The sequence below is a fragment of the Periplaneta americana genome, chromosome 2 (genome assembly GCF_040183065.1).
Source record: "Periplaneta americana isolate PAMFEO1 chromosome 2, P.americana_PAMFEO1_priV1, whole genome shotgun sequence".
NCBI classification, from domain to species: domain Eukaryota; kingdom Metazoa; phylum Arthropoda; class Insecta; order Blattodea; family Blattidae; genus Periplaneta; species Periplaneta americana.
In genome coordinates, this window is record NC_091118.1 from 33,123,215 (window position 1) to 33,143,596 (window position 20,382).

The 20,382-nt window shown below is 35.0% G+C and overlaps 1 protein-coding gene across 4 annotated transcripts in view; it reads right to left on the reverse strand.

Moving 5' to 3' along the window:
* Evi5 (ecotropic viral integration site 5) overlaps positions 1-20,382 on the reverse strand; it is a 349,793-nt gene that overhangs the window by 291,382 nt on the left and 38,029 nt on the right. For 2 of the 4 annotated variants that reach the window (XM_069814662.1, XM_069814652.1), the window contains exon 1: positions 1,593-1,670. The exons of the other annotated variants lie outside the window; for them this stretch is intronic. The gene's annotated coding sequence lies outside the window, so the exon portion shown is untranslated. Of the gene's footprint in view, positions 1-1,592; positions 1,671-20,382 lie in introns of those variants that run through there. 4 annotated transcript variants of the gene reach the window in all.

Here is a 20,382-nt window from a genome sequence, read left to right on the forward strand (position 1 = left end):
TTAAAATTGCATTGTAAATACTGAATAACTAACACATACTTGAAACGAAAAACGGTCCGTAGGCTAATATTGCAGAAAATTAATAATAATAATAATAATAATAATAATAATAATAATAATAATAATAATAATAATAATAATAATAACTATTCATGAATGAGGTTCTGGCTGATATGTATATGTATATATATATATATATATATATATATGCATGTTTCCACGTTTTCACATTTTTTTTATGTTCTAATGATATTCAACTTATTTTATATTTTTGTTTTCATATTTTCCGATAATGTTATATCTCTAATGTGATAAGTTGAGCTATATATAATCTTAATTTTCCTTATTGTGTGTACTTAGAAATATTGTATTCACTGTATACTTTGTACTGCACTATTTTATTACTACTATTATTATTATTATTATTATTATTATTATTATCATCATTATTACTATTCTTATTTTATTATTATTATTATTATTATTATTATTATTATTATTATGAATAATTGTCTTTTTTTTGTATGCCTCATTTATTTTGACCTGCTGTTCACATATTATTATGCTTTTTTCTTTCTTTCTGTATGCTATATATTATGTCCGATTTCTTCTTATTTGTTGTTTATTTTTTATTATTATTATTATTATTATTATCTTATTCAATTTTGTGCGTAAAATTGTAGTGTAATTTGTAAATTTGTAGTGTTTTTGTAACGCAGTCTTTACTCCTGGTTGAGTGTTAGAGAAGGCCGTATGGCCTTAACTCTGCCAGGTTAAATAAATCATTATTATTATTATTATTATTATTATATTATCAGGCAGTACATCTCACTTGACGATATGTCAGAGGAAGAACAATTGTTTGTATGCATCTAGTCTGATTAGTGAAATATGTAGCTAATCGGCGATGTATGTACTGGTCACTGGAGGGAGAAAGGAACTAGCCGCCCTGCCCCATTATCTCCTGGCCTAGTTGCCTCATGAGTAATGCCTTATTGGTGTTACTTATGAGGTTCAAACCTGTCTTCGGACAGTTGACTAAACAACAATAATAGTAATAATAATAATAATAATAATAATAATAATAATAATAATAATAATCATCATCATAATAATAATAATGATGTTGAAATATAAAAGTGAAGGGAACTACATACTAGTAGTATGAACATTAACAACATAAAAGTTACAACGACTTAGGAGATGCATGAAAAAAGAAAATAGAGGACAGACACACAAATGCACGAACTGTGTACACGACACAAAAAACATATTTCATCTACGCATCTTTGAAACTGAAACATACGGCGGAAAATGAACAGAAGATAAAAACGTCACTATTAAATATGCATCACTTAATTTAATTGCACTGCATTAACTCAGCTCCACTTATAATATACTGTATGATATCAAAATATCGACTTATTTTCATAAGACGAAACAGCACTGATGAAATCTCTCAAGTAAAAGAAGACTCTAATTTTAATGTGACACTAAACTATGTGAATACATTACGCATCGATGGCTAATCCAACTGTTATTGCACCACTATTTTCATACGCAAACGACTCTCATTTGTTTTGTCGTCTTACCAAGTTACACACGTCGCAGACTTCACACAGAAGCAATAATAAACGTGAATTCGAAATTCTTCCTAGAATAGTTGATGGGACGGTCGTTTTAACCGGTGAAAGGAAGGCAGACATGCGCTGTAGCAGAATTAAAGTCCGCGAGTCAGAACTTTCAGCGCATGCTTTCAACAGGGAGGTGTTTATTAGTCATAGGAGTTATCAGCTAATTTGACTTATTTGCGAGTACGATGTAACAGTCGAATAATTCATTCGGAAATTTCCAGTCTGTCTATGAACCGCGATTTCTCCTAAAATTATTATTATTATTACTCCACATGTAGATGAAATTATTGGGGACCATCAGTGTGGTTTTAGACGTAATAGATCGACTATTGATCAGATTTTTTTGTATTCGACAGATGATGAAGAAAAAATGGGAGTATAAGGGTACAGTGCATCAGTTATTCATAGATTTCAAAAAGGCATATGACTCGGTTAAGAGAGAAGTTTTATATAATATTCTTATTGAATTTGGTATTCCCAAGAAACTAGTTCGATTAATTAAAATGTGTCTTAGAGAAACTTACAGCAGAGTCCGTACAGGCCAGTTTCTATCTGATGCTTTTCGAATTCACTGTGGGCTAAAGCAAGGAGATGCACTATCACCTTTACTTTTTAACTTCGCTCTAGAATATGCCATTAGGAAAGTCCAGGATAACAGAGAGAGTTTGGAATTGAACGGATTACATCAGCTTCTTGTCTATGCGGATGACGTGAATATGTTAGGAGAAAATCCTCAAACGATTAGGGAAAACGCGGAAATTCTACTTGAAGAAAGTAAAGCGATAGGGTTGGAAGTAAATCCCGAAAAGACTAAGTATATGATTATGTCTCGTGACCAGAATATTGTACCAAATGGAAATATAAAAATTGGAGATTTATCCTTCGAAGAGGTGGAAAAATTCAAATATCTTAGAGCAATAGTAACAAATATAAATGACACTCGGGAGGAAATTAAACGCAGAATAAATATGGGAAATGCCTGTTATTATTCGGTTGAGAAGCTTTTGTCAGCTAGTCTTCTGTCAAAAAATCTGAAAGTTAGAATTTATAAAACAGTTATATTACCGGTTGTTCTGTATGGGTGTGAAACTTGGACTCTCACTTTGAGAGAGGAACAGAGATTAAGGATGTTTGAGAATAAGGTTCTTAGGAAAATATTTGGGGCTAAGCGGGATGAAGTTACAGGAGAATGGAGAAAGTGACACAACGCAGAGCTGCACGCATTGTATACTTCACCTGACATAATTAGGAACATAAAATCCAGACGTTTGAGATGGGCAGGACATGTAGCACGTATGGGTGAATCCAGAAATGCATATAGAGTGTTAGTTGGGAGGCGGAGGGAAAAAGACCTTTGGGGAGGCCAAGACGTAGATGGGAAGATAATGTTAAAATGGATTTGAGGGAGGTAGGATATGATGGTAGAGACTGGATTAATCTTGCTCAGGATAGGGACCAATGGCGGGCTTATGTGAGGGCAGCAATGAACCTCCGGGTTCCTTAAAAGCCAGTAAGTAAGTAAGTAATCAACTTTACAATGTCTATGACTTCTCACAGAGCATAATGCGTCATTTACAATCATCTCTTACAACTAAAGAAGAAATAAAACTAACAGAACTCGTAAAATAATGTATATACAGTCCAACAAAAAGTTAAGTATTACATTAATTTAACTTAATTCTGTTCCCGATTTTTTCACATCCTCCAATCCCAGTCAAGTCTTCCTTCCCTTACTATATTTCTCTTTCGATCCATACTGATCGGCATTCTCTCTTCCTTCTTCCACGTAGCGTCCAATCCAATATTTTTGAAGAGTTATTCACTAGTTATTCGTGCACGAATATACAACTTTCTCGAAACAGTTCTCAAAAGCCATTCCAGTTGTCATGGATGTAACATTTTTACTATTTTCAAACTCTATATATTGAAAATGAAATGACATTTGTCAACTTTTATTATTAGAATCAATTTAGGAGATCAGTATCTTTTTACAGAAAAAAAAAAAAAGTTGTTGAATAATAGTAAAATGCGTTACAAGAGCGGTATGTTGAAGTTTTCATGTTCGAGGAAAAGATTGAAAAAGCGACACGTAGTTGAGCTTTTTTAATTTCCGAGAATTGAAAGAAAACATACCGCTCGTGTATCGGACATTATTTTGTGCGAAGATAGTTTATTACATATCTGAAAGAGGAATTTCTAATTAGTTGCAATGAAATCTCCATGTTGGTTTCTGTTCAATGACGGCAAATTTGCAAAACAAAAATATCTATTTTCAACATTGTTGCTTTAAAATGTTTTCTGTGTTTACTATACTCCAGCAGGCCGTGATATACGTCTGTCTTTTTTTTCCCCCAGTCTATGATGAGTCTGGAATATTGTTGATTTTTTCACGGCTTCCTTAATGTTACTTGCATCACGAATGCAGTAACTTTAATGGAGTTGTAGAGTTTACTTAATTTTTGCAAATATTTAAAAACAATAATTAAGAGTGCAATTTAAGTGAAATTGCAGTGGTAAGTTTCCAATTTATAATTATTACTATATTGAACGTCTCTAAAAATAATATGTTAAAAGCCTAAAGCAGTAAAATCAATATGTCACTTAAGCGATTAGAAGAGGGAAATTGTTATGTGTGTTAGGTTGGGAATACTGAATGTGGAATTTTAGACTTTCCGCAGATTGGTTTTGTGCGGAAACCAAGCAAATACGCACGATCTCGCACAAAATAATGTACATACAGAAAAGTTAAGTATTACATTAATTTAACTTAATTTTTTTCACATCTTCCCAATCCCAGCCAAGTCTTCCTTCCCTTACTGTATTCCTAACTCTTTCGATCCATACTGATCGGCATCCTCTCTTCCTTCTTCCATGTGGCGTCCAATCCAATATTTTTGAAGAGTTATTCACCAGCTATTCGTGCACGAATTTACAACTTTCTCCAAGCAGTTCTCAATAACACAGCAGTCATTCCAGCTGTCACGGATTTTACATTTTTACTATTTTCAAACTCTATATATTGAAAATGAAATGACATTTGTCAACTTTTATTATTAGAATCAATTTAGAAGATCAGTATCTTTTTACAAAAGAGAAAGTTGTTGAATAAAATGTATTATTATTGCAGAAAATAAAGGAAAGGTTCCGTCACGGATGTTACAAGATTCACTTCACATCTTATTAACAAAAAGTGTAAAACACAGGTTTCTTCCGCAAGCAAATACAAAAAAATCATTCTTATAGTGTCCATGTGAAAGCTATGCAAATTTCATTGCATCCAATTAGTTCACAAAAACATAACTGGTAAATATTTATAGCTGTTTGTTCCATGACACGGATGTTACAGATGAGTTAATGTTCTTCACTTTTCCAGTTTCAAAACAATTATGATATTTCTAAGTCGAAATATTCACTTGAACTGTAATATTGCTAATTGTTATTAACCCAATCTACTTAAATAAATGCCAGAAAGAATATAGTATAGAGTAAAGGCCCATTCACAATGAAAATTAAACATAACCGTAACATAAACACAGAAGTTTGCGACCAGACTACCAAATGGGATCATTCACAATGATTCACATAAACACTGACCTTAACATTGCCGTTAGACGTTAACATGAAAGTTTGTAAACTCCAAACTTTCATGCTTATGCTTACGTGATTTGCAAACAGAACACAATCGTGGAGCGCTGAAGTATACGACAGAATATGAGGAAATGGCGTCTTTGTCATGTTTCCATGGTTACCAAGTATGTTTGCTGTTATGTTTATGTTCCCATCGTGAATGATGGTATGACTTCTTGATTTTACCGTAACTTTAAATTCTTAAGTTAACGCTATATCGTTATATTTAATTTTCATTGTGAAAGAGCCTTAAAAAGTTTCTTGATCCTGGAGCTCTGGAATTAATAATGTGGGCTCTCAAAATATTTCTTCAATAATAGCTCCTTCAAAAACATACATTAAGAGTTGATCTCTTTATGAGCAAGTGCTGAAAACTTTAGGGAAACAAAAAGTGACCATTATTATACAAAAAATATTATACAATTTTAAACGCAGAAGTTGTCAGTATTAATTTAATGGGATACATTATTTCAACATCCTGGACAGACAACCACTCAGGTATAACCTGATATTTCCCTGCTAATCCTGCCATTTTACGCTTTGTTCTGAAAAACCTAGGTGACTGACATAACTATCATTTGTCACTTCATCGCACTGAGCTACATCCTCTGCGGAGAAACATGGAATCTTCCAGAAGACATTGCTATTAGCCACATTCATTTGTTTAAATATGCAACAATAACTTCTTGCGATGTCGAGAATCGTTTTCGGTGTATTAGAATTGTTCGATCGTCGACAAAAATTAACTCCTGTGGCACATTGTGCTTCACGCCTTGATTAATTTAGAACAGCACTAAAACCTATAACGTGACATAATAAATGTGTAATTTTCATACAATTAATCTTATTTATCTTTGTTTAAAAACTAAAATACAATTTTTTAAATAATAGTACATTATGCAACGAGCCTATAATGGTAGTAATCAAGACGCAAGTATGTTTGTTTATGAAACGTGCGCAAGCGAGTTTCATAATTTTCATACGAGCGTCTTAATTACCATTATAGGCAAGTTTCATACGACTTTTTATGCTCGACCATATTTCTAACTTGAAATTATTCAAAATTAGGTCATCCTATGGTTATGTGCGAACTGACCTGAATTGTGAGATGTGCGCAGACGCGAAAGTATTGATTTTTTCCGAGGCCGAATGTCATTGACCTTGATAGAGAATAAGATGAACATTAGTCTGATATAACCTAGAAATTGATTTAGAATTGAAAAACGAGATGACAAATTGAATTTATTTGAATATTATTTACAATTAACGCTAATTATTATAGTAACAGAACATAACCTTCTTCGACAGTATTGGATTTCCAGCCTCCGTGACTTTTCGCTAATTGTCTTTCGATTGCATATCCGAGAATAATCTATACTTGCGGTTTTATAACGGTACAAAGGTGACTTGTCATTGGCTGAACACCTGAACTTTAATGAATAGGTGTACTTTAATGAGGTCCATTAAAGGGCTACTACCATATTTCTAACTTGAAATTATTCAAAATTAGGTCATGTTATGGTTATGTGCGAACTGACCTGAATTGTGAGATGTGCGCAGACGCGAAAGTATTGATTTTTTCCGAGGCCGAATGTCATTGACCTTGATAGAGAATAAGATGAACATTAGTCTGATATAACCTAGAAATTGATTTAGAATTGAAAAACGAGATGACAAATTGAATTTATTTGAATATTATTTACAATTAACGCTAATTATTATAGTAACAGAACATAACCTTCTTCGACAGTATTGGATTTCCAGCCTCCGTGACTTTTCGCTAATTGTCTTTCGATTGCATATCCGAGAATAATCTATACTTGCGGTTTTATAACGGTACAAAGGTGACTTGTCATTGGCTGAACACCTGAACTTTAATGAATAGGTGTACTTTAATGAGGTGCATTAAAGGGCTACTACCAGTTGTATAATTACTACATTTCGGCATGGTCGAGCATATAAAATTTTAATTCCTTGTGCAAATTTGATATCACATATTTTTAGTACATATTTTTAGTATCTAAGTAAAGTTTAAATTTTGGTAACAATGGTTATAGAGCAGAAAAATTCGCTCCGGCGCCGGGGATCGAACTCGGGTCCTTGGTTCTACGTACCAAGCGCTCTAATCACTGAGCTATGCCGAAGTTCAATCCACAGCATCGGATCGAATTTTTCTCCTCTAATAACCATTGTTACCATAACAGATATATTCTGTAGGACCAAAACTTAACCTTTACTTAGACTCTTCGCCCAACAGTGCATAATACTGTGGAATCACGGCCATCAAGTCACTAAATTGAGTGCGCTCCTTGTATAATGGCAGTTGACTTAATATTAGTATGTCAACATATATGTCGAATATGGAGTAAGGCCACAAAGGGAAAAATACTAGAGGAGAGGGATTCGATCCGGTGCTGTGGATTGAACTTCGGCATAGCTCAGTCGTTAGAGCGCTTGGTACGTAGAACCAAGGACCCGGGTTCGATCCCCGGCGCCGGAGCGAATTTTCTTCTCTAATAACCAAACATATTTTTAGGTTCTTAATTACATATTTATGTACATATTTTTAGGATCAATATTACATAAAAATCCGGATTCTACTGATATTGAATGTGGTCTATCCCAAGCGAACATTAATACTTTATGTGTCCACACCTGTGGAGTAACGGTCAGCGCGTCTGGCCGCGAAACCAGGTGGCCCGGGTTCGAATCCCGGTCGGGGCAAGTTACCTGGTTGCGGTTTTTTTCCGGGGATTTCCCTCAACCCAATACGAGCAAATGCTGGGTAACTTTCGGTGCTCGACCCCGGACTCATTTCACCGGCATTATCACCTTCATTTCATTCAAACGCTAAATAACCTAGATGTTGATACAGCGTCGTAAAATAACCCAATAAAATAAAATAAATACTGTATGTATAGCAACGTCAGTAGCATAAACACAGACACTTGAGTTTTAGTTAAACTCGAATATATTGATCGAAATATGCTGATCCGCAGAGGTTCACTATAACCGGAGTTGACTGTATTTTTTTTTAATTTCAAATAACCATTTTATTTCTCTTTATGTTTGTTGGTGTTAAATTATTAATAGCGGGATGACCACCATGGTCTTCTCAATTGTCTACCAGAAAAGAAACAACTGCGATTCAGCTGCGACAAGATAAGTGATAATAGACTATAAAATCGGCAATACTGCAGTGATATATAGTTCTGACTAGATGGAATTCAACAGTTCTTACAAACCATTGGTGAATTGGTACATGAGTGAAACAGTCCGCCAAATAATATGCGAATGCTTCAGGATTCGGTCTTCCATTGCTGTAAATACGCAATAAATAAACAGGGAACCAGCACGAACTTATCCGTGAAACGAAATTAACCGACTTTTCCCTATCCTTTCCATGAGTGAACACTGAAAGCTATTGGCCATAAACGATCGTCCCTGCAATAGTTAGACTTATACAGTGGAGAGACTAGATAATGTCGTCTACGGCTTTAGAGACGCATAAAAGTAGAATTCCAGACGAATATTGACCTACAAAATCAGTATGTAATACTTTGGAAGATGCCCAAATGTTATGTAATTTCAATGATATGTTACATTGCTTACTGTTAAAATGTCTAGGTATTTACATGAGAGGATCATACACTTTTGAGACAGAAAAACAACCTCTATGAAGATTACAGAATTTATACAAATACGAAACGGAGAAATGCGCTACTATAGATTGTCACATTTTGCCTTAATTTCTCCGAATGCATACAGTTTTCGTGTATTTCTATGAATCTAAACTAAATCATATTTCATAAACGTCAAAATAGTTTTTTCGCGGAAAATTCTCGTTCCCAATTACATAAGTATGGAATGAAAAATGCATATAACAAGTTAAATTATCATTTTAAAAATGGTAGTGCAAGCAGAAATCCAAGAGTCTTTCCCTTGAATAACATCTGTAAGCTTAAAACTACGGGGAATAAACTTTTGATTTAGAAAGATATGTTGAGTTTCACTTCAATATACATATACAGGAAAGCTCCTTGGAATGGAAGGAATTTTCGGAGGGGGGGGGGAGACATTATGACCCAGCACTGCGACCTCTTATGATCTATTGCACTAACCCTCGAGCTAAGCGATGCCGATACTTGCAAGATGTATCGATACAGATCTCAACGCGAATGGGAGACTTTAGCCGAAATGGGTCTATGATACTAGTTAAAATACACAACATAAAATGGGATGGATAAAAGCTTTAGGATGAAGGTTTCTTCCATGTAAGCCAAGAAAATAATTTATTTGTTGTAACTCAAAAACCATTTTAAGGTGAAGCGCTACTGAAAATAGTCTCATTTTGACCAATTTTATCATTTTTTAAATTTTCGAGTTAAAAAAGTGTACAGTTTCATGACGATTATTTTCGTGAAAATACTACCTCAATATCTAATTATAAATATAATTTTATATAATCGGTAGAAGTTGTGTTAATGCACGAGTTATGTCAAATCAAAAATTTAAATTTAATTATTTAACAAAATAAATTTCCTATTTTCTCAGTAGTTAAAGCTAGACTGATGGAACTTTGCATACTTATTCATTAATATCTCTGCTGTGAAACTGAACATTTAAATGGCTGTATTCAGCATAGTTTTATTGCTGGAGAATTATACGGAAAGCAGTATTATTTTTTTATTAATGTTTGAACATTGAAGAAATTATACTAGCAGAGTCAGAAAGTACCCGAACTTTGGTTGGCAACGCCATGTTCTGTAGGCAACTTCTCTGCCTTGTCCGTGTGGTACGTCGCCTACCCTCCAGGCGTAGAGACTCGGTGTGGCGACCGATCAAGGAGGAAAAGTAATGCTTGAAGTGCTCTTCGTTATCCAGGGTCTCGTAAATTTCGAGTTTATTCCTGAGAGTCGAACTGTCAGTAAGGAGACGTGTATTGCAGTTCTTCGAAGTCTTCGTGATGCAGTTCGACGAAAAAGACCCAATTTGTGGCAAGGATAGAATTGCGTTCTTCATCATGACAATGCCCCTGCACATCGGTCGCTCTTGGTAAGCGAATTCCTCGCACAAAACAAAATACCTGTCCTTCCACAGTCACCATATTCTCTAGATCTTGCTCCAGCAGATATTAAAATGTCCAAGAGAGGAAATAGCATGGTTGCGACTTCCCCAAGAAAGAAAGTGCTTGTAAGTTTTTAAGTAAGTTGTACATTTTAAAGTGGTGTTGTTTTCGGAATTCGTACTAATCATTTCACGTGATCAAAGTACATTTTTAGGTTAGGTCTCGTGTATCGTAAACTGTTTAGTTAAAGCAATGAATTTAATGCTGCCAGACAAAATAAATTTTAATATTAGATCATACTAATCCTAATTACCAACATAATATACGAGAAGTTCAGGAGGAAAATATATTATTTCATAATTTATTGAACCATTTAGAAAACACCTCGCAACATAAAGATGAGAAGTGGTAAATAAGTAAGACATTGTTACTGTTTATTATTATGATTAATATTATTATTATGATTATTATTATTATTATGATTATGATTATTATTATTATTATGATTATTATTATTATTATGATTATTATTATTATTATTATTATTATTATTATTATTATTATTATTTCAGTACGTAGCATTGTGACTTTTCCCTCTTTGGTGATATCTGGTATAGTGAGGGTCACATAAGAACAGTTCCCTAACAGCAAATATTGCCGTCTTGTCAGTGTTGCCAACTGTTACCAGATATCACACGATCCTCCGTAGTAAATGACTTATTTACTTACCGTACTTTATGTTGGAAGGTTAGTCTAAATAATTCAATAATGTGTTACATATTTTCGTAGGCAAACTATAAGAGAAAGTGATCAACATATCAAGTATTTTGTATGGCATTACCTAATTCATTGGTTTGAATAAACAATTGACTCACGAAACCTAACCTAAAAATGTATTTTGTTTGACCACATGAAATTATTAGTACTAACTCCGAAAACGTACCTAACTATAGTCTTGAATTATAACCACAACGCAACACATAAAATAACTTATGTATTAATATTAATCAATTATTAGTATGTTAAAATTTCACTAGCTTCCAGTAACAGGCTCAGAAATCTAGTACAATTTCAATTTCATAGAACTCCAGTACCGACAAATATTGTCGATATTTGTCTCAGCTGCCAACATACTAGTTACAAAATCACTACCATTTGTAGTATTTGTCAGTATCGAAATTCGAAACGAAGTTGGCAAAAGAAAATCAAACGTGCAAACTAGAAAATCACCACAATTCACTAGCATATGTAGTAATGGGGGAAAACTGGTTAGGTTTCACCCTTAGGTATGAAGCTGACCCGGACTATATTAGTTGGCAACACTGAAGAGACGGCCAAATTAGACTTTTAGGAACTACACTTACGTGATCCTGATAATACACAGGGAGAACGCATGTCCAAAATCACGTTTTGTGTATAACGAATACGCTAATATGCTGAAAAGGTACATTTCCATGAAATAATGAAATGGATTTATTTGCGGTAGCCTATCACAGCACTTTCTCTATATATTCGATTCGTATAAAGAAAGCTGAGGCTCCTTGTTTACGTGTACTTATATTTTTCACGTTTACATCACTGCTGAGAACAGCTCCGGAGTTCACCTCCACCCACACCGTTATGAAGCTCAGGAAAGCACGTAATTTATCTCCATAGCAACATTCAGACCACGACCAGGCACCTGAAGTTTGCTACTACAACACAAAAAGGCAAGTCTCCATCACTCTTTACGTGGTGTGTGGTCTCACTGCAAACAACAGAAGTGCTACGTTGCATTTCCGTGTCTAATACACATAAATTACACAAACAATTCAACAATGACTAAAAGTAAACAACCAAACATCTCTGATATCCTTGAAGGACTCTATGAAAGATAAAGAAACTTCCTTGAAGGTATCTGTTTATCTGAAAGTGAAGTATAATGCGACAAAGAACTCAAGCCATACCGGCGTAATAGTGAACTAAAATGTCTTACGTCATTCTCGAGATATATAGAGCGCACTAAACATCGAAAACAAAGATGAAATGAGGAACATGGGAATTTGTTAAGGGATATCAATTTTAATGATAACAATAATTAGGCACCGTAACTTTGTCTCACGATGTTACAAGATTAAGGCCCGATTGTATAAACCATTTAATCTTAGATCAGAGGTTAAATTGATCCTTGTTTCAACTGAACTTGGAATTTTGTGTTGTATAAAGTCTAATCTGAGATTAATTTGTCTCAAACTAAAGTCAACTTTGACTGAAGAAATTTCTCCGATTAAGTTAGATGATCCAAGTTCAGTTATTCTTTTCTGTTTGAAATATACGAGTGATAGATTGTGCAAATAAAATATCCATTATTATTAATATTAATAGATATGATAGGTACATTTACATATATTTCTTTCAATTTCTTGCCTTAATACACAAACAATCTTATATTTTATAAGGCTCTATCGTGTTCAGCAGTATCAAATAACATAACCTATAATTATATTATGTTTATAACAACCATTAATTATTAATGGATATGATAGGTACATTCATAAATTTTCAATTAACTGTATTACTAAACGAAAATTGTCGTTTTATGAAGCTTTATTATGTTTAGCAGTATCAAACACCATAATATGATAACAACTCGGAGAACAGTCAACCTTCTTATTGTCCGCCATTATTTACATTGCACAAAAAAACCAGTGTCTCCAACTGAGTGTACGGAAAGTCGCCAGAAAGTAGTTGTAAAGTCGCTAGATTTCTCATTATGAACAAAGAAAGATTAAATTTTGTCACTATGGGGTGCTAAAAAGGTCACTAAATCCCTATTTAAGCAATATAAAAGTTAAAAGAAATTGTTGTTGAAAAAGAGTTAAAGTCGCTAGATTGGCAACACTGAACAAACCTGTCCGCGCATTACGTATTTCACCTGTTTATGCGATGTTGCCAAATCCTTTTCACGTGAACTTAGATTGCATTTGAACCAAGGTAATTTGATCGCAGAAAAGTTTTATACGATAGAAGAAGTGTCTGAACTCGGTTCACTTTTCGATCTTCGATCAAAGTTGATCTTTAGTCAGGGAGTTTTATACAATTGGGCCTAAGTGTTACTGGAGTTTTTAAATCGCGCATTTACCAAGCGTAGTGCTTCACATTGCTTATGCGACTCCTGTTTGGTCAAGTTGGGCAGAACAAAACATCTATCACTTTAACAATTACACTAATATTTACAATTTAAATTATTTCCTCCAGGTATACTAGAATATGCATTATTTATTTTTTACGCCATTTCTACTATTTACACTATCATAAAGAATGTAGGGCTACTTTGATCAAACATTATTTACACTATTAAGCTTATGTGCAGTGCTGTGTGTTGGAATGCAAGATATTTTATTTCATAATACTACAGCCTACTTATTTTGTGCAATAGTGCAAATATATTTGAATAATGTAAGTCTACATACTTTATGATAAGGTAAATAGTAGAAATAACGTATTCTAGTGTACATAGAGTGAAGGAGCTGTCAGAAATTGTCTACTTTCAAAAGCCGATTGTTAAAAAGACTACTTTTAGTCTTTATGTAGAATATCTTTCTTCTAATATTGCTTTTGTAGAATATGATTTTTATTTTTAATATAACAATTTTCTCTCGTTGTGTTAATAATACCTCTAGTCCAAATTATTTTATTTAGCTCTAAATAGTAATTGTTTAACTCTTAGAATTATATGCAACAAAATACATCTACATTTTGCTCTTATAATATAATAATAATAATAATAATAATAATTACTTACTTACAAATGGCTTTTAAGGAACCCGAAGGTTCATTGCCGCCCTCACATAAGCCCGCCATCGGTCCCTATCCTGTGCAAGATTAAGCCAGTCTCTATCATCATACCCCACCTCCCTCAAATCCATTTTAATATTATCCTCCCATCTACGTCTCGGCCTCCCTAAAGGTCTTTTTCCCTCCGGTCTCCCAACTAACACTCTATATGCATTTCTGGATTCGCCCATACGTGCTACATGCCCTGCCCATCTCAAACGTCTGGATTTCAAGTTCCTAATTATGTCAGGTGAAGAATACAATGCGTGCAGTTCTGTGTTGTGTAACTTTCTCCATTCTCCTGTAACTTCATCCCGCTTAGCCCCAAATATTTTCCTAAGCACCTTATTCTCAAACACCCTTAACCTATGTTCCTCTCTCAGAATAATAATAATAATAATTATTATTATGTATGGTGGGTCCCTATCACCACGGCATGGCGCGTCCTCAGGTTGCGGATAGAGGAGACGGCCTCCAGATATGGAGGGTAGCTGCGAATATATTGAATAAGCAGTCGTGGACAGCCGATAAGGGGTGGTCCTCCAGCTTGGGGGTTGGGCGAAGGGCTAACAACCCATCACCGTAAAAAACAGCTTGTTACGAATTCCTACAGTAATAATAATAATAATTATTATTATTATTACTATTATATTGTTTTCTACATTGCTATTATTTATATTTTCTATGTATTTTATACTGATTGGGTGGAAGAGAAGGCCTAATGACCTTAACTCTGCGAGTAAAAATAAATCAGCTGAATAAGTTTATAAATAATTTAGATTGTAGGAAAGGTCATCTTGGTATCAGCCTTTTATCAACAGTAATCTCACTAGAGGTTTTGATTTATCTAGAGAAAATCAAAACTCGAGTGGGATTTAATTGACTATTACACGATTAAAAGAAAGTATATAAAGATTATAAGAAATAAAGTACTCTAATACAATAAAATATTAATTGACTTACTGAAATTCTATTTCACTAATGTTACCTTCACCAAAATGTTTGATCGGAGCCGGCATTTTCAGTCGACTATCTATGCGGGAAACAAATGACGATTGCAAAGCATGTTTTATAGTAGCGTAAAGAATCTGCAGTTTGAAATGTTGGCAAACAAAGAAACATATGCTAGGGTAGTGATAAAAACAAAAAAATGCTAGGGAAGCGACAAAATTAAACAAATGCTAGGGAAGCGATAAAATTGTGCGATAAGCAGCCATGATTGGTTGAAAGACGTTCTTTCGTGCCGTTTTATTGGTAAAAAGTAGTATGACGTAGTAAAAGTGTAATAGTATAATGCATTGTGAACAGACTGCGGTGTACAGCTTTTAATCATGAATAGAACGTCAACTGCAGCACAAACAAGATGTAGGGGAGAGTCGGGTAGTATCGGGCATCGGGTAATATCGGACAGTGAGTTTCTTTCATCTACCACACGATGATAGTACCTGATTGACATGGTTACGTTTCTGTGATGTCTCATAGAGAAACGTAACCATGTCATTCAGATACTACCATATGGTGGTAGATGAAAGAAACGCACTGTCCGATACTACCCGACTCTCCCCTAAGTGTTCCCTGATAGTACCTGTGACACGCGCCAAACATTATGTTACGCCTTATCTCTGTAAGCGCTAATAATAATAATAATAATAATAATAATAATAATAATAATAATAATAATAACTTTCGTATTTAAAGTTACGTTTTCATCCCATTGCTATTACTGTTAGTCAATAATAGCAATGGGATGAAAACGTAACATTGAATACGAAAGTTATGCGATCATCTCTATATCCGAGAGATTAGTGTCAACGCGGGAGAGCGGAAGTCGTGGGTAAACGCGAGTGACTCGCGCGTGCATAATGCAGGGACATTACTAGGTGTGAAAAATAACCACAAACTGTTCATAACTAACCTATAGCAACGACCTGCTTCCGATGCGGTTCTTCCCTTGAACGTAAAGTTCCAACAGAAGAAGAGGAAAGCTTGGAAAATGTTCCTTCTGCAATTTGACGTGAATATATAGCGTGAACCGTAAGTAATGTAATTAATTTCAGGAAGTTATTCTTCGAGATGTTTCAAACAAAAAAGTTTAATACATTTTGCTCGTTTTTGTTTCCTTTTCGAGATAAAAATTGTTTTATATGAAACATTTCATAGCGTGTTTTGGGAAAGCCACTGATTTAATTCCCAATATGCTCAGTCAATTTAAGAGAGCAGAGTATTATGATAAATGATTGAAAGTATTTTAGCTTTGTCCTTTAAATAAGCAGAATGTTGATCGGAACAAATGTAACATTTTAAAGTTCCTTTTCAGAACGAAAAGTTATCCAGCGTCTGAGATGAAGGTGATAACGTCTACGAAATGAGTCCAGGATCCAGCGCCGGAAGTTACCCAGCATTTGCTCTTAATGAGTTGAGAGAAAACTCCGGAAAAAATCTCAACAAGATAACTTGTCCCGACCAGGATCTGAACCCGAGTCCGTTCGTTTCATTGTCAGGCTTGCTAACTGTTACTCTATAGCGGTAGACCCTAACGAACATTCCAACCCAGGCCTGCACCTACAGCGCTCAACGAGCGCGTGCGCTCCTTCGGAGCGGGAGAGCTATGTTTACCGCTCGCCGAAACGGAGAGGAAGATACGTCAGAATGACATAGACTTGCTATAGGTAGAGGAGAGGGAAACGACCACTCAGTTATCTAGTAGAGTGCAGTGTGTATGCCTATTCTCAGTAACTGTTTCACGTTGCTTACCTACTGCTACAGTACAGTATGGAGGAATCTAAAAGACGGAACATAACATTTAACATTTAACGATTTACAGCTCGAACGTATTGATCTTCAATGTGACCTAAGAGCTAAAGATTGTTTGAATAATACTACTAGCCTGGTTGAGTTTTACAAGACTAAAAATTAGCAATAATATCCACGACTACACAGGTTGGCTGTGAAAATGATTGCTATGTTTGGCTCAACATTTATATTTGTGAGCAACTGTTTTCTATAATCAACTTTAATAAAGGCAGATATCGAACATCTGTAACTGATGTTTCATTATGATCAGTAGGCTACTGTTCCTTTCAGCTGCCAACAGCATAAAACCTGGTTTTGATGTAGTGATAAATAAAAATATAACAAAATGATATTGTACATTTAAGTAGCTATAGAATTTCTATTACTACTGTAAAATAAATATTTCTTTATTAATTAATAATAGTCCAAGATAGTTTTGCAAACACTGAACGGGAATTCATTTCATAAACACTCGTAATAGTACTTCCTTTTGTGTACATTTTGTACGAGATCACCCCTTCTTCCAGCCCACCATTAAAGAGCGCAGTTAATATCTGCATTCCGCTCATGAGCTGTGAGCCGGCTCGGAGAGCGCAAACCTTGTGCAGGCCTGTTCTAACCTATAGTCTAGACAAGGGATACAGAACTGGCGAGAAAGGGGTGGAAAGCATGGGGAAAGCGTTGGTTCCCCGTCCACAGCCCACCGGCGTTGAATGACGTATCTGTGGCCCGTACGCAATCACATAAGACAGACACTGAATACAAATCCCCTCCCCTACCAAGTCAATGGCGCGGGAGTGGAAGGAAGGGATGAGTGACATATTCCGATGAGTGACGTAACGTCACAATTGTCGCCCAGTTCTGTGAGCCTGGTCTATACTCTATGTCGCTATGTCATAGAGTTTTTCTGAATTTAGAAAGCGATTTCTTTTGAATTGTTGAACCAGATGGTTGTTGAACGCCAGGATATTTCCGTAGGAATACAGCAAGACACTTTTTTACGATTCCTTCGCAATATACGCATCATAAACGAAGATTCGCTGTTGTATAAGTACAGTAAAATCCCGATTATGCGTATCACCGTATTAACCGATTGGTGGATTATCCGACTTTTTCTCTCTTGCTGTCTTGGTTTTGCAGAAAAAATATGAGTGCTGTACATTATATTAGTACGACTTTTTTATTTACATAATGTTTTTACAAACCTTTATCCTTACGCATTATGATCTACTCTTCGAATGGCCGTACTGTTTAACTTCTATGCAAAATCTCTTCCACAGGTGTCAAAAGACAACGTGTTTGCTACAAAAAAAAATGCAAGTAATTGAGTGGTTTGGGAAATGAGAAACTGTCTCATCACAATACGAGATAGGAAGTACAACTGTGTGCGATTTAATGAAAAACAAAATATAAAGTGCATCAAATTTGTAAACCTACATGAGACCTCTACTATTCCTATCTTTCCACAGACAGCTGTCATAAGGAGTTCCCTTGGCCATTAAAAACCCGTCGTTGAAAACTAAACTTAAATTAGTGAACTTATGATCCACTACTTAGCGTGTTACAAGAAAATATCAAGGGAGAAATGACGAAACTGTTTATGAACACCTTTCATAGTACGGATTATCAGATTTTTTCGATTAACCATTCACTCCAACCCCTTCATTACCATGGATAATAGGGGTTCTACTGTAGGTTGTTTAACTAGCAGTCCCATTCTACTTCAGCCCCTGATATAGCCAGGTCCCCTCTGCACACGAGTAGGCTGATGAGCCCCAAGCCCTTCCAACATCAGCATCAGAAACCCGTACTACCTCCAGACTTCACCACAGGTTATTTTTTTTTATTGCGGATGATAAATGATACGTGAGTGTTGGTGGAATGATGAGGGAAACGGGAATACCCGAGAAAAGCCCTCTGCAACGTCTGCTTTATCCACCACAAATCTCACCTCGACCTGGCCGGGAATCGAACCCGGGTCGCCTGGATGGAAGACCAGCCACAGACGCGGCCCGTGGACAGGAATAGGAATCTTATGCAAATGGAATAATATCGTTTATGTTGTGTACGACAGCAATTACTAGTATTGCCTAAGTAGGGCGTGACCACTAGCAATAATGGTCGAGTGGGGCGTGACCCATTAGACTTTACATTCGAGAAGGGCGTGAGTCTGAGAAACACGGCTCACCGGCGACAATATGGAGTAGCATTACATTTTATGCATGTACCCCGCAAGTAACGGCTCCACTAAATGTAGCCTTCGTAGCGCTTACCTCCATCCCCACTCTAAAAGACTGTGGCTCGAGCAGTAACGTTCCGGATTACAAATACAGCAGTACGAAGATCGATTCCCGAGAGAGACATGAACATTTGAGTCCTATAGTTCCAAAACGTGTCTTAACCACTTCTGATGTTTTTTCCATAAATAAAGAAACACTTTTTTCCTATTTGTTATGTTAAAATAAGAATTTTTCACCCTTTAAAATAAATATTTTATAGTAGGCCTATATAGATCAGGAATAGAAGCTCACTAGGTTACTTTGTTCAGTAAGGTTTTTATTCAAATTTTAAAATTGGAGAAGGCAAGTTTTGGAACAATACCTATGAGAAGGCAAGTTTTGAAAACAACATAGTTGGATAAGGCATGATTTGGAAAAATACAAAAATCTTCAATGTAAATTAAATTTTGTATTACACGACTTCAAATCATTGTTAATGAAGTAGTTCAATGTCGATGGTTAGTCCAAAAACTGAAAGCTTACTAAAAAAACTCAAAATACTCTATTAATTAGAAACTCAATGTAAATTAAATTTTATATTGCAAGACTTCAAATCAAAAGTTATACATTGTTAAATATGTAGTAAAAAACTGAAAGCTTACTAAAAAAACTCAAAATACTCTATTAATTAGAAAGTCAATGTAAATTAAATTTTGTATTGCAAGACTTCAAATCAAAAGTTATACATTGTTAATGAAGTAGTTTAATGTCCATGGTTAGTCAAAAACTGAAAGCATACTAAAAAAATTCAAAATCTCTATTAATTACAAAGTCAATGTAAATTAAATTCTGTATTACAAGACTTGAAATCAAAAGGAATATATTGTTAATGAAGTAGTTTAAGGGGTTAGGTACAGTTTACAGCAGTAAAATTTTCTAACGTTAATAAAAAGAAAAGAGTTCAGATAAGTTTGGGGGCAGTGCCCCTATGCGCCCTCATATCTGCCTATGAGCTTATTATGCATGAGTTTCACTAACGATAAATGCTGGAGTACAAAAACTATTTTCCACTTCCACTGACGCAAGTAGGCCTATGCTGTTAGCTTGTTTTTAGGGAAGTAAATGAATTTTACCGTGATAATGTTGGTTCTACTGACGACGGGACGTAAGTCACATTGCTTCTCTAGGGAAGTAAGTGAAAATATGTTTCATTCAACAGTAACAC